The sequence below is a fragment of the Magnolia sinica genome, chromosome 1, assembly GCF_029962835.1.
Source record: "Magnolia sinica isolate HGM2019 chromosome 1, MsV1, whole genome shotgun sequence".
Lineage (NCBI taxonomy): Eukaryota > Viridiplantae > Streptophyta > Magnoliopsida > Magnoliales > Magnoliaceae > Magnolia > Magnolia sinica.
Genome location: NC_080573.1, coordinates 29,614,939 through 29,630,937, shown reverse-complemented (window position 1 = coordinate 29,630,937; position 15,999 = coordinate 29,614,939). Strand labels below are relative to the sequence as shown.

At 39.3% G+C, this 15,999-nt stretch overlaps 1 non-coding gene across 1 annotated transcript; it reads left to right on the top strand.

Annotated features, from left to right (window-relative positions):
• Positions 1-15,007: 15,007 nt before the first annotated feature.
• LOC131222639 (small nucleolar RNA R71) lies at positions 15,008-15,114 on the top strand. Its single transcript, XR_009160134.1, has one exon. It is a non-coding gene; the product is annotated as a small nucleolar RNA R71 (small nucleolar RNA).
• The last annotated feature ends 885 nt before the right edge of the window (positions 15,115-15,999 follow it).

The window sequence follows — 15,999 nt, the reverse complement described above, 5'->3', positions numbered from 1 at the left end:
TCAATTGATAGATGGAAATTCAAATTTAGATGAAAAGCTTGCTAGGCACTTTTTTGCCCAGTTCGATCGATCAACAGGTTGGGTTGATCGATTGGAACAAATTCAATTTTATGGATTTGTCTCTGGATGTTGCCGCCCCCTTCCGATCGAGACAGAATGTGGAAATTTGTGCATTTTTTAGTTTTTATTTCCTTATTTGTTTAGGTGTCGTCTAATTGCGTCTCAGCATTTCTTTAGGATTATTTATTGATGCAAACTCATTTATTTTGATAGCCATTAATAAAATTCTCTAACTTTTTCATTATTTCTCTCACGGATGCGAGAAACTTCTCTTGTGGATTCAAGGGTACTTATAATTAGAGGAAGATAGTGTTCGACCTCATCAGGTCCACTTCTGCTTCGGTCCATTGGACCACAATGTGGATAGACCATGCTCCAGAGATATCCCCTCGTGATGGTTCACACAGCCAGGGGGATGCACCGAAGAATGGCTAGGATTGTCAATGTGGAGATATCTTATTGTGCTATGGACCATCCACGGTGAATTTTGAAAGACCAATGGTCTAGAAATCTGGAATGGTGAACCATGGATCCCCCTAGCAGACTGGAAACTGCTTTGGGTTTCTCTGGATAAAAGATTCGAGGAAGCTGGTTGGATTGCAACGTGGTCCTCCAACAATCCGATTCACATTGGTCGAACAGCCCGTGAGTGTAAAAACCATTCAAAAACCTGGGTTCAACTTGTTAGAACTATCATGCACCTTTGTGAGCTAGCACTTGCATATCTGGTTTGGAACCAATAGAGTTGTTAGTGTTCTGGGTCCGCCCATTGTGGACTTTCATGCCTGGCCTGTTTGGGCATAATGATATATGCTGGCCTCATCTCTGAAAGTTAAAAAGAGTCCATTGTACAGGCCACAGGCCTTGTGATTGAGGGCTGCTGATTTAATCTGTTCCAGGGCTCTGGATGGCCATCCTTTCTGGGATCACAAAACCTATGTTTATTTAACCATCCTTACTAAAAATGAAATGACGGTCATCGATTTTCCATTGGAAAGTGCTATGGTAATTTGGGAGTGAGTGGGGTCGAGTAAGCTTGTTCCAGAAGCTCATCAAGGCTAATGGGCTTGTGATGGGCTTCAACATGACACTGTGTCCTTAGCCTAGGCAATGATCCTCTAGTTTCTTGTGCTAAGTGACAGTGTGGCCTTGGCCTAGACAATGATCTTGGGCTAAGTAGCCTAGCAAATGGTTGGTGCGAAAGACTTTGATACTCTGCCTAGAAAGATGATATGCAGGCAGGCATTTAGAAATTGCGCGGTACTCAAATTAGATTATGTGAACACCGAATTTATTTATAACTATTATCCAATGATTTTATTTATGAGTTGGGATTAGGAGACCGGATTAAGTGTATATGGCTCTGTTTTTCCATATTCTTTTAGGGCATGGTCTCATAAATGAAGCATATCCAAATCTCAAGTGGACCACCACACAGGAAACAGTGGTCATTGAATGCACAATATTAAAAAACTTCTAGGGCCCACCTTAATGTTTCTGGCCCGCGAGATACTTTGGTGGGCATTCAATCCCTGCTGTGTGATACACTTGAGGTTTGAATCTACTTAATTTTTCGGGACAAGTGGAAAAATTGATGAACGGCACGGATGTACAACACATACATCAAGGTGGCCCCCACCGTTAGACCAACACACACTACGGTGTTACCCTGGTTAGGCTTAATCCGCTCTCTGCACTGTAATGCAATTTCTGATTAGGTGACTGCGGCCCTTACCGTGGGGCCCCTTGATGTATGTATTTTATATCCACACAGTTCATCTGTTTTGTGAGATCATTTTAGGGCATGAGCCCAAAACTGAAGATCCAAATCTCAGGTGGACCATACTATAGAAAACAGTAGTGATTGAATACCTACCATAAAAAACTTCCTGTGGCCTATCATAAGTTTCTGTAATATTTATCTGCAATCCAACATGTTGATAAGGTCGCATCAACCTGGATAAAGGGTTGAAACAAATATCAGCTTGATCCAAAACTTTTGTGGCACATTAATGGTTGATCACCACTGTTTTGTATGATATGGTCCACTTAAGAATTGGATCTCCCTTATTTTCGGAATCATGCTCTAAAATGATCCGGCAAAAGGGATGCACGGCGTAGATATCGAGTACATGCATCAAGGCGGGGCCCACAGTAAGGGCTGCACCATCTTAGGGGAGGCAAGGGCGCTCCCAAATAATCATGCCCAAAAGTTGAGTGCCTGATTAGACGGGCAGTATGTCTGATCTAGGAAGCAAAAAAGGCCTGATTAATTTTTTTTGTTGATTAGTCCACTTGATGTACAGCCTGTAGGGAATCAATTCTCGAAAATGAAATTCTGGATTGATAGAATGGTAGGGGATGCAACAAGCTCTAACACGACTTGTGGACAACGCAGAAGCAACCTTTGATGGAGTTACACAACGTGATAAGGAAAGAAAAATTCAAATTTAACCAAGAACTTTTTAAGATACTCTTTTTGAAATAACCATAGCCTGCTCCTTTTCTTGTTTCTGTGTAAGTCGATGTTGAGAATTCTTTTTGTAGCCACCTAATCTTTCATCTTAAATGTCTCGAATAACCGAGTCTTCAATAATATGCATTCATGGCATTTATTTGAGCTTGCGACACATCTTAGATTGTTGGGATTGTGGGATAATTCTCTTTAAGGTATGCATTGCTCTCACATATGCCACAAACACTCTCAACAATCGCATTAGTGGATTAAATTGCTTTCACCTTCCTTAGTTCTATGGCCTCAACTTTTCAAGTGAGACCTGCAATCTTAGCATTTACATTTTTCTTCTCCTTAAGGACGTATATTACCCTTTTATCTTTACGCGTAGGTTTGGAATTACTTAATTTGTTAGTGTTGTCCCATAATTGTGCGTTTTTAGCCAACCTATCAATGTAATCCCATGCCTCTTTTGGATCTTTAGTCATGAACTCGCCATTGCATATCATCTCAACAAATTGGCGCATATTCAAGTTCAGTCCATCATAGAAGAAACTAATTACTCACTAAATTTCATAACCACGGTGCAGGTATGCGAGTAAGAGTTCCTTGAATCTCTCCCAACATTGAAAATATGTCTCATCTTCCTTTTGGGGAAATTCCATGCTGGCATGCTTTAAAATGTTGGTTTTATGAACTGGGAAGAACTTTTAAAGAAACTCCTGGGTCATCTCATCCCATGTGCCTATCAAGCGCAGTCTCAGCGAATGAAGCCATGACTTAGCTCTCTCCTTTGAAAAGAAGGGAAGCAACTTGAGTCTAATGACATCTTGAAAGACATTATTGTAATGCAAGGCTGCTACAATCTTGTCAAATTCCTTGATATGTAGATATGGACTTTCTAAATTAAGTCCATGAAATTTAGGAAAGACTTGAATCACCCCTAGTTTGAAATCCAGATTATCTACATTAACTGAGAAAATCATGCAAGATGGTGTGGTTGTTCTTGTCGGTTGTTAGTAGTCTCTCAAAGTTCTAACCAGGGGAATGTAATGTGACTCATTCTCATCACGCACTGTCCTAATCAATGACATGTTAAGTTCAACATCAACATTTTCATCGAAGTGTAGTACATGCTCGGGTATGTTTTGAGCATTCACAGTCATAGTTTAAGATGGTTAAGGAGTGCTCAAATATTTTCTAATTTAATGGTGAATGGAGAACCGATCAACTAAATATCATTCACTTAAAAGTTGTTGTATATGATCTCTTACCCACTTGGGCATGAACCACGCACAGAAACTAACTTGTAAACCTAAAGCTAAAAATTAAATCCTACAATGAGAAATTAACTTCTAAAGTAATTGAACTAACTAAAAAGTAATTAAAAAATCTTGGAAACAATTAGAACAAGAAGAGAACGAAGCTACTGGTTTAGAAAAACTAGTGTTAGAGAGTTCTACAAAATGGGAACCAAAATTGTTAGTGTTGTATATAATAAAAATTCTATAAAAACCTAACTAAGAATTCAGAAACTAAACCCTAAGTTTTAAAACCTTAACTTAGAACTGGAAAAAAAAAAAAAAAACTAATATAAACCTAAGTATTCTCAGCACAATTATCACTAATAATGTCGTCAAAAACTTAATCGAACTTAAGGGCGTGTTTGGGCAGTGGGATTAGAAGGGATTAGATGGGATGGGATTCATCTGGTCTTGTGCCAATTCCACTCCATGTTTGGGAAGAATGGAAAAGCTTGGAATTAGATTAGATGGAATTGCATTGGGTCACGTGCCAATTTTACTCAATGTTAGCAAGTTGTGTAGGTCCCACCATGATGTGTGGGCTATATCCACACCGTCCACCCATTTTTTGAGATTATTTTAGAGCATGGACCAAAAAATCAGGTAAATCTAAAGCTCAAGTGGACCCCACCATAGAAAGCAACGGGAATTGAATACTTACCGTTAAAAACTTCTTTGGGGCCACATAAGTTTTGGATCTACCTCATTTATAGGCCCATGCCATAAAATGAGGTTACAAAACAAATGAACGGTTTAGATATAACACATGTGTGTTATTCTCAGTAATTTTAAATGATGGTGGGTATATCCATTTAATGTACCACCGTATTACCAACAAAGCATGGCATTAATCTTATCCCATGGCAACAGGGGACAATCCTTGCTATGGGTAATAATTATGTTTTTTTAAATCCCATCCCACCTAATCCCTCCTAATCCCACCGCCCAAACACGCCCTAAGAGTTGACAACTCCAAGTGTAGGGCTGCGATGTAGTTTTAACTTGGTGAGACCGATCGATCCATAGAAAAATTGGTGAGAACACACTTAAAACAAATCGAGTTATCTTAGTTTTTAATCAAGCGAAGTAGGAGTGGTTTAAAACAATTAAAATGACAAAGGATCCAGGAATCCCCAATCAATAGAACTTGAACTTAATTCATCTTCTCAATTAGATAACTCAACTAGAACTGCATTGCAATTCATTCTAGTCGAAAGATAACGCAATAATATCAATCATGGCATCCAACATAGATTTGAATCGCAATAGGTTTGATTTATCATGAAAATCTAGGTATTCAATCACAGGGAATCAAAAACATCCACTGTACTTGGAAGCCACAGTGAATCAATCAAGTTTACAGATTGAGTCCTTCTCCAATTTATGAATTCAATTACATTCAATCATAATTCAATATATAAAACTAATAATTTAAATTGAAAATGAATAAAAGATTAAATATCTATCAAAAGGTTCATCCCTTAACCTTAGCTAAGAGATTAGCCAAGCATGATTAACATCTTAAACAAAAACAAAAGAAAAGCATAATGAAACAAACTAGAACCGAAGGATTAAAGAGGAATGACGGTTTCATAAAAACTCCACCACCCCTTACTCTCTCCTAAGCCCTAATTCGTACTTAGAATAACCTAAAATACTCATTTAAAATAGGAAAAAAATTGCACCAACTTTGAACTGATTTTAAATTTATGCATTTTTGTTAGTGAGGCTTCGGTTGCACCGAAGTCGAGACGAATTAAATCTTGGTTACAGCTGAATTTCTTTGAAATATGTCTAAACTTTCTGTGTCCTTTAGGATGCACTGAACATAACTTCGATGAAACTAAACATCACTTTGGTCTCACCTAACAGTCGAGCCGAATTTACACTGAAAATCACTATTTCTTACTGGACTGTTTTTGACACTTTCAGTCGTACAAAACCTACATTAAGTGGGACTGAACAGTCTGTTATTTTCGTTACTTGATTGTGTGATTTTTCAAACTCTTTCTCATCTTTGATACTTAGTTTTCTTGGATATTTGGCACTTGAATTTTTTAAAATATTCTCCAAACATTCAATCCCCCACTTAATCATTCTTTGAGCTCTAATTCATCCTTCTTAAGCATGATTTTATATTTGGTTTTCGACTTACCTTACATGTAGAAAACATATGTTAGAGAATCAATTTAGTACTTGAATACATTTGAAACTACTCAATTAAGAGAATAAATATTCAATATTTAGGATTGATAATGGATTATGACAAGTATCATTGCTTGTAGGCTGTATATCAGGAGACAATATGTTTGAATGTAATGGAGAGTACGTACTCATTGCTTTGTATAAGAGGTGTATGCTTCACTTTATATATATATATATATATATATATATATATATATATATATATATATATATATATATATATATATATATATATTGGTATCTGAGTAGGTAAACTCTGTCTACAAAAGATCATATATGCGATGAGATCTTCATTATATTTGATTATATGTGGAAGGAGTAATTCACTTACTGCCTCATCGTACACAACCTTCATTCTCAAATTAAATTTATTTGATGTTGTCTTCGTAATCTGATGTGTTTTATTTAGGAGCTCTTGATACATAATATCATCCCTCACAACAACTCTTTTCGAGTCCCCACTCACGTACGAAAAACTGCAATTTTCGTATACACCCTCCCCATCATAATAACATAGGATAGGCCAGCGAGATATAATCTTCTTATATGAGTTAACCTGTAACAAAAAATGAATGGTGTATTATTATGTTTATAACATAAATGGTATAAATTGACAAATATAAAGGGTCGAGGTTATAAAATGTGAAGGGTCTATGTTGTCATCTGTTAAGGGTCGATGTTGTTAAACTACGTGAAGGGTCGTGGTTGTCAATGTTACAGGTCGAGGTTGTCAAATAATGTGAAGGGCCGTGGTTATCAAATGGTAAGGGTCGAGATTGTCAACTTTCCTAGTTATCAACATTGACTCTTCACACCTACCAATCTCGACCCTTATGTATTGAATGCCAACCTCAACCCTTTTTGGATAGTAACCTTGTTCACTCCCCAAGTATAGGGTTGTGATGTAGTAATAAACTCGGTGAGACCGAGGTCGAATCCCAAGGGACTGAAACCTGTACGTTGTCTGAAACTAGGTAGAATTAGAACTAGACTACAACGGAATTTAAGTTGATTATAATTTGAGGAGTAATGGTGAAATATTAATGTAAAACTTAAGAGAAATCAAAGATAAGAAACTAGGGATTCAGAGGATCCACTTGTAGAGATCAGGGAGATCTTATGCTTGCATCAAGAATCATGGAAATTAAACTGAACTTACTTGATCTAGTTTTCACGAGATGAAAGGTATATGAATTAGAATGGATTCCATTACCAAACCATGCCCAGGAGACAAAGCAAACAACAAAATTAAACTAATTACCAACCAATCAACAATGCATGAAGGTTAGGAAGGGTACCGTCATCCGACCATGCCCATGAGACGATGGTGAACAACAGGGCTTCCTGACGTCATAAACATCAAAAGGAAAAAGAAATACTCAAAGCCATTGCAGACCTGTTGTAATTTCAGTCACAACAGATCATTAAAAACTAAAAGCATTCCCTTAATTATCAAACTAAAATCAAAGTCAGTTTATAAATTTAAATTAAATTACCAGCATAAAATGGAGTCTCCCATCTCGCTACAAGCTTTACCTCTTAGCTTTAGCTAAGAGGTTTAGCCTAGCCACATGATTAGGCTAATTTCAAAAATAACATAAATAAAAAGAAAAATAAATAAATAAAACAACTCCACTTTCTGTCTCTGTGCTCCACGTCTAGCCCAAGCCAAGCTTCGATTTCTCCCTCCCTCTCCTCTTGGATCCTTCTCTTTTATATAAGCATTAGGGGCAATGTTGTGGCTGCTGGAGTCGGTGCAGAAGCTCCTAGAAAGCTTCTTACGCAGCAACAGGCGGTGCAGCAGCGTGCGCAGCAAAAGAAAATGTAAAAAGGACTTGCGTTTGGATTGAGTTTGCTCGGCTATTCTTCCAAATATCTCAAAAACGACGTCATGGACAGGGTTAGGGCCACATTTTCAATATATTGGACGGTCTGGATCATGCATCCGACCACCACCATGGACGCACAATGGCCCACATCGGCCGGATTTCACGGACGTGCATAAAACCTACGCAGGGGCTGCGCTGAGGTGTTCGGTGGACCCATTGTCGGTGTCTCCATGGAAATCCACTTGGACCATTTGATTCACGTCGAAAAACTAGTCGGACGTGGTCCGTTTTGGATCGGATTCGATGTGGCCCACATATTTTTTCATACTACCGTCCGTCCCCCGTTTCGATGGCTGAAATCCGATACGAGCTCTTAAAATTCCGTCAACTAGGATTTGGTTAGAGGGCCCGTGGAACTCCAATAGACGGTCCAGATCATCCGAATGGATGATAGGTGGGGCCCACAATCATCGTCCGGTGGTCCAGCGGTGAAGACGCCATCTCCTTGCATGAGACGGATCGAGTTAAGGCAGTCAAAGCTGCCTTGATGTTTTGGTGCGGCGTGGGAGTGCACAGCACCGTGCACTTGCAAAGAACAGATGGAGTCCACTATGATGTATATGTAAGATCCGATCCATCCATTTGTTTTGTCAGCTCATTTAATGAGTTGAGCCCAAGATTGAGGCATATCCAGATATCAGGTGGGCCCTAAATCAGAGTTTTATGGGCTGATCTGTCCGTTGGGCCACTTCCACAAGGATCGAATGACTGAAATTTGACGTGTACGGTTAATTTGGGTTCCTCAGGTCAGATATAAACTTTCGAGCTAAATGAATGGTGAGAACCCTGTGATCTTGCATTCTGGACCAATTTCGAGCCACTTGAGCTTCAGTTTCTCGATTTTCTCGGATCTCTGGCATGTAAATCTGTTGATCTTGCTCCCCTGGGGTCCGTCCCTTGCCTTTAGTGCCATCAGAGCGTTAAATCCATGCTTTAAGCTTCCTTTTCAGTCCATGCTCATAAATACACTCTACATCACAAACATGATTAAAGCGGGCCATTAAACGGTATCATGTTCGTAAATCCAAGCAATAATTGGGGTCTAATATGCAATATTTGACCTTCAACACAACCCCCAACCAGCATTTTTCTAGTCCCGAGCAAAATGTGCGAAAAGTAAGTTGAGAATTACAGAACAATTTCTATAAACTCGAGTGATTTTTGCAGAATAATCCAGATAGGAGAATCCTAAGATTCATGAATGTTAGGTATTACTTTCTCCTAGGCTCAGGCGCATGGTAAACTTCATAATTAAGTTCAAAGTATTATTCCGTCAATTAGAACAATTCTAACATTGAATTCCATGGATGTATAGTCTAATCTCGACTTATCAACATTAAGATTCACCTCTCTATTTAAGGATATCATTGGTAATAAATAAGAGAATTCACAATAACCAAAACTTGCCTCACACATAATCTTTTTATTCTTTTAATTTTTGATTTTTTCATTAAAAGTAACGCCAAGAAGGGGAATCAAATCCTTACCTATAGGGAGCAAACCTAAGGTAAAGATTGTACACCCAACTTTTTTTCAAATATCATCCATGGGAAATCGAATCCTCACCTATAGGGAGCAAATCTATGGTAAAGACTGTTCGCCCAATCCATTCAATTTTCTCAAGTTGGTTCCTTTCATGTTTAGTGATTACCAAGTTAATCCTTCGATATCGAACTGAACCCTTAATGTGCAAGCGAGATGTGTTTTGTGAAATCATGATTCAATCAATATTTTAAACTTCTAATCATGGATTGACAATTCAAACTTAATTTTGAAATCTAAAAGATACTGAGTCCAAGAGTAAAAAATTACCAACATTACGTATCTTGAAATTCACAAGAAATTCTAAAAAAATTAAAAATTTTCACAATTTTTGCTCAAGACCAAGAAAACACTGATTAAGAAACCTAATCTCACACCCCCAACCTAAAATCTACATTGTCCTCAATGTAAAAGAAATAAGCATGCAGTGCACATGGGACAACGAAAATATAAGAGGAGTGATGGAAAGATAGTACCTGTACGAAAGAATCAAGAGGCTTTCCAAAAATATCTACGTAAGAGAGGGTCAGCACAAGAGAGAAACCAACAAAAGTAAAATAAATATAACAAAAATAAAATTCTACCTACACCACTTTCGCAGGTGCTCTCGATTGCATTTAGCGTATGCAACAAGCCTTTAAACCCCCAGGTTACCCCTAGTGGACGAGTTATAGTCTCGTGAAGGTTTGCAGCGATGTTACCCACAAACATTGAACTAACTAACTAGGAAAATGAAACGGAATGAAAATCTAGGTTGGCTCCCAGGAGCGCTAAGTTTACCGTCTATCCTAAAACAGCATGAAGGAAACTATCCTAGTCCTATGAACACAGGAAACCTACCTATACCTCCATCAGACTAGGAGATCAATCCTGGTAAACAGGATCAGTCAGAGGTATGGACATGTCTTCTGAATTAAATTTCTCGACAAATGGCTTTAAGCGATGTCCATTTACTTTAAACTCCTTGCTATTGTCAGTGTCTCTTATCTCAACGGCCCCATGAAGATACGCAATAACCACAATGTAAGGGCCAGTCTAACGAGATCGAAGCTTACCTGGAAAGAGATGTAATCGAGAATTATATAAAAGGATTTTCTGACCAGGTGTGAATGATTTCCATAGAATATGTTGGTCATGAAACTCCATTCTGTCCTTATAAATTCTCGAGTTCTCGTATGCATCGTTCCGGATTTCTTCGAGTTCATTCAACTGAAGTTTGCGTAGCAAGCCAGCATTGTCCAGATTAAAATTCAAATTTTTTATTGCCCAGTAGGCTCTATGTTCCAACTCCACAGGCAAGTGGCAAGCCTTCCCAAAGACAAGTCTAAAGGGAGACATTCCAATAGGGGTTTTAAACGCAGTACGGTAAGCCCATAAGGCATCAGTCAATCGGATTGACCAATCCTTACGGTCAGGGTTAACCATTTTCTCCAAAATGTGTTTGATCTCCCTATTGAAAATCTCAACTTGCCCAATTGTCTGTGGGTGATATGGGGTGCTCACCCTATGAGAGATATCATATTTCTTCATTAAACTCTCGAATGACCTATTACAAAAGTGTGAGCCCCCATCACTAATGATAGCACGAGGCATTCCGAATCGGGAAAGGATGTTCTCTTTTAGAAATTTAATGACCGTGCGATGGTCATTATTCTGACACGGAATCGCTTCAACCCATTTAGTGATATAGTCTACAGCGAGCAAAATATATAGATTTTCAAAAGATTGGGGGAATGGTCCTATGAAATCAATGCCCCAGCAATCAAATGCCTCGATGATAAGAATGGGATTCAAGGGCATCATATTTCGACGGGACAACGCTCCCAATTTCTGGCAATGCTCACAAGATTTGTAAAACTCATGAGTGTCCCTGAACATAGTGGGCCAGTAAAAGCCACACTACAAAATCTTAGCCGTGGTCTTTTTAGCAGAAAAGTGACCACCACAGGCCTGTGAGTGACAAAAGGAGATGACACTATGATGCTCATCGTCTGGCACACATCTCCTCAGGATTTTGTCTGGGCAATATTTAAACAAATAAGTATCATCCCAGAAAAAGTTACGTACCTTGGTGAAAAATTTCTTCTTATCTTGCACAGTCCAATGTGTCGGTATGGAACCTGTGGCAAGATAATTAGCAATATCAGCGAACCAAGGTGAATGAGAGACTCTGAACAATTGTTCATCAGGGAACATGTCATTGATATGTGTTGTTTCAAGGGAATCAGAGGGATTAAGGCGAGAAAGATGGTCAGCCATTACATTCTCTACTCCCTTTTTATCTTTTATTTCTCGATCAAATTCCTGGAGTAGGAGGATCCATTGTATCAGGCGGGGCTTAGAATCATTCTTAGAAAGAAGATACTTAAGTGCCGCATGGTCTGTGTAGATAATGATCTTGGATCCGATCAAGTAGGACCTAAATTTGTCCAAGGCGAACACTACGACTAAGAGTTCCTTTTCCGTAGTCGAGTAGTTCACTTGGGCAGGATTTAAAGTCCTACTCGTGTAATCAATGACGTAGGGCCTCTTATCTTTTCTCTGACCTAGAACCGCTCCAAGAGCATAATCAGAAGCGTCGCACATAAGTTCAAAAGGAATGCTCCAGTCGGGTGGTTGTATGATGGGTGCACTAGTCAACATGCCTTTAAGATTGGTGAAAGCTTCCTGACATGGCTCAGTCCACTCGTATGGTGCATCCTTTTAAAGTAGATCACATAAAGGACGAGAGAGGAGACTAAAGTCCTTTATGAATCGCGTGTAAAATCCTACGTGTCCTAAGAAGGATCGCACCTCTCTAATATTCTTGGGTGGAGATAGGTTAGAGATAAGATCAATTTTTGCCTTATCCACCTTGATTCCTTTGGACGAGATAATATGTCCAAGGACAATTCCCTTATGAACTATGAAATGACACTTCTCCCAATTGAGTACCAAGTTCTTCTCTTCACATCTTTTTAGCACACATTTAAGACTTTCTAAACACTTGCTGAAAGATGAACCGAAAACAGAGAAATTGTCCATGAAGACCTCTAGATATTTTCCCACCATGTCAGAAAAGATACTCGTCATACAACGCTGAAAGGTGGCAGGGGCATTACATAATCCGAATGGCATCCTTTTGTAGGCAAATGTGCCGTAGGGACATGTAAATGTGGTCTTTTCCTAATCCTCAGGAGTGATTTCAATCTGATTGTAGCCCAAATACCCGTCAAGGAAACAGTAAAAGGAATGACCAGCTAGCCTTTCCAAGATTTGATTAATGAAGGGCAAAGGAAAGTGGTCCTTCCTCGTGACGGCATTCAGCTTCCTATAGTCAATGCACATTCCCCAACCAGTAGTAACTCTAATTGGCACGAGTTCATTATTGGCATTGGCTACGATGGTGATCCCGGACTTCTTAGGAACTACCTGAGTTGGACTCACCCATTGACTATCGGATATGGGGTATATGATACCCACATCCAATAGTTTAAGAACCTCGGCCTTAACCACTTCCCTCATGTTTGGATTTAGTCTACGTTGTGATTGCTGAGCGGTTTTCGCATTATCATCAAGATAAATGCGGTGAGTACAAATCGAGGGGTTGATTCCCTTGAGGTCTGTTATCGTCCATCCAAGGGCTCCCTTATGCTCAATGAGAGTAGATATGAGCATACTCTTCTGTTCTTTCTCCAGGTGGGCAGAGATCACCACCGGGTGTGTCTCATCTTGACCTAAATAGACATATTTTAAATAAGAGGGCAAAGGTTTTAGGTCAAGCTTCGGTGGCTTGAGGTTAGACGGTAGAGGCACTACATCAGTTTGGGGCAACTCTTCAAATTGTGGCCTCCACCGATTAACTTCAAGTACCAGTGCAGTATCAAGCAAGGCACACGTCTCCCTAATCATGTCATCATCAAAATCATGGGAGTGAGCCAGGCACGTCTCTAGAGGGTCAGAGGTGTTGTATATTCCACTAAAGAGTCAATCATGATAATGTCGTGGAAATCGTCATCATCTTCTAAGTTTCTGCTGTTATTGAAAAAGATGTTTGACTCCAATGTCATATTTCCAAAGGACATAGTCATGACACAATTCTTGCAATTAATAATTGCGTTTGAAGTGGCAAGGAATGGGCGACCAAGAATGACGGGAATCTGAGTACTCATGTTATTGATGGGTTCGGTGTCCATGATGATAAAATCTACAGGGTAGTAAAATCTATCAACTTGGACCAACACATCCTCAATTATCCCTCTTGGTATACGAACAGAGCGATCAGCAAGTTGTAGTGTGGTTAGGGTGGGTTTTAATTCATCCAAACCTAACTGTTTGTATACCGAGTAGGGAATCAGATTGACGCTCGCTCCTAAGTCAAGAAGTGCATGATCAATTCGATGGTCCCCGATTACACATGATATGGTTGGGCTACCGGGATCCTTGAATTTCTGTGGCACGTCTTGCTTTAGGATGGTACTCACTTTCTCGGTCAAGAAGATCTTCTTTTGAATACTCTGCCGTCGTTTGGTCGTGCATAAGTCTTTCAGAAATTTAGCATATGAAGGTATCTGTTTTACGACATCAAGTAGAGGAATGTTGACTTTCACTTGTTTCAACACCTCTAGGATATCCTGAGAGTTAGAGAGAGGTTTTGGAGCGACCAACCGTTGGGAAAATGGAGTAACTGGCTTTTCTATAAGTTCCGGTTCTAATTTTTGTGGGGCATCACTAGATCCATCATTGTTGTCCTCTTCCGGTTTTTGAGACTTTTCGGGCCTAACCGGAAGGGTTTTATCAATGATCTTCCCACTCCTAAGAGTGGTGATGGATTTAGCGTGCTCCATTTGATTTGAAGAGCTGAGATTACTTATCTCGTACTGTGGTTTAGGATTGGGGAGCAGTTGTGCAGGAAGCATCCCTTTTTCTATAACCGTCATACGTGAATCCATCTTTTGCATAAAGTCTCGCATTGCATGGGCCAGCTCTTGCATGGAATTTTGAACCGGTTCTTCTTGAGGTTCGCCTGATTTGGATTTTGATTGAAGAAACCTTGAGGGGTAGCAGTTTGTCCATTTCTCCAACTAAAGTTTGGATGATTTTTCCAACTAGGATTGTACGTATTAGAGGTTGGTCCATTGAAAGGTCTTTGATAATTATTTACGGCATTGGATTGTTCATTCAATACTTCTCGAAAGGCGGGTATCGTAGGACAAATTTCAGTTGTATGAATGTTGCAATCACATATGCCGCAAACACTTTCATTAACCTTATCCTTCTTTCCTTCCATGACCTCAACTTTTCTTATGAGCGTAGTCACTTTATACTTGAGATCATCCTCTTCTTTCAAGAGATACAATCCACCTTTCTCCTTTAATTGAGTCGTCCTAGACGTGGTGTTCGATTTTGGGTAATAGTCCCATGATTGTGTTTTTTCAGCAAGACTATCGAGGTAATCTCATACCTCGTCGACATTTTTATTAATAAATTCTCCATTACACATTGTCTCGACCATTTGGCGCATGGAAGATGTCAGTCCATCGTAGAAAAAATTTGTAATGCGCCACGTTTCAAAGCCGTGTTGTGGGCATGAACCGACCAAATCCTTGAACCTTTCCCAACATTGGTAAAATGTTTCATCCTCCTTTTGGGTGAAGTTCATAATTGCTTTTCTAAGGGTAATCGTTTTATGATGTGGAAAAAATTTCTTTATAAATTTCCTCTGCATATCATTCCATGTGCTAATGGATCTAGGACGCAGTGAATGTAACCACGTCTTAGCCTTCTCCTTTAAGGAAAAAGGAAAAAGTCTCAGCCTGACTGTGTTCTCAGACACATTTTGAAAATATAAGGTGGCTATGATCTCATCGAACTCTTTCAAATGTAGATATGGTTCTTCAGATTCAAGCCCATGGAACTTAGGAAGGAGTTGGATAACCCCTGGCTTGATGTCTATATGTCCTGTATTTTCAGGAAAAATCATGCATGAGGGCGTACTCACCCCCGCTGGTTGTAAATAATCTCGTAAAGTACAAGGTGGGGGTGCTTGATGCACCTCATTCTCATCCTGAATGTCCTCCACCCTGGGTTGAGGTAGAAGAGGTTGGTTCTCAGCCATCACTTCAATTAACTCAGGGGATTTCGAGTGGTGTCTAGTCTTGCGATGGATAGTCAACCCCTCAACCAATCCTCCTTCAGTTAAGAGACGTCGAGTGTTGTCACGGGCCCACTTAGGCATGAAACACTCGCAGCCCTCAATCAAATTCGAAGCCTAATCCTAAGAAAGGAAAAGCAAATCTAAAAAGAAAGAGAGGGTTGGAAAGAAGTTACCAAATTGGAGTCCCTAGGTTAAAAACCTGAAAAATAAAACAAAATAAGTTAGATTCTAAAAAGAGAAGAAAAATCCTTAAAAAGAAAGATAGCAGTAAACTGATTTCTAAAAGTGAAAATTTCTAAAATAAATTAGGAAAGTCTTAATCTAGAAAGTAAGTTCCTAAAAGAGATCTGAAAAATAGAAAGTAGAGAAAGAGCTTACCGAATTAGAAATTTCTATCTTAAAAGCCTA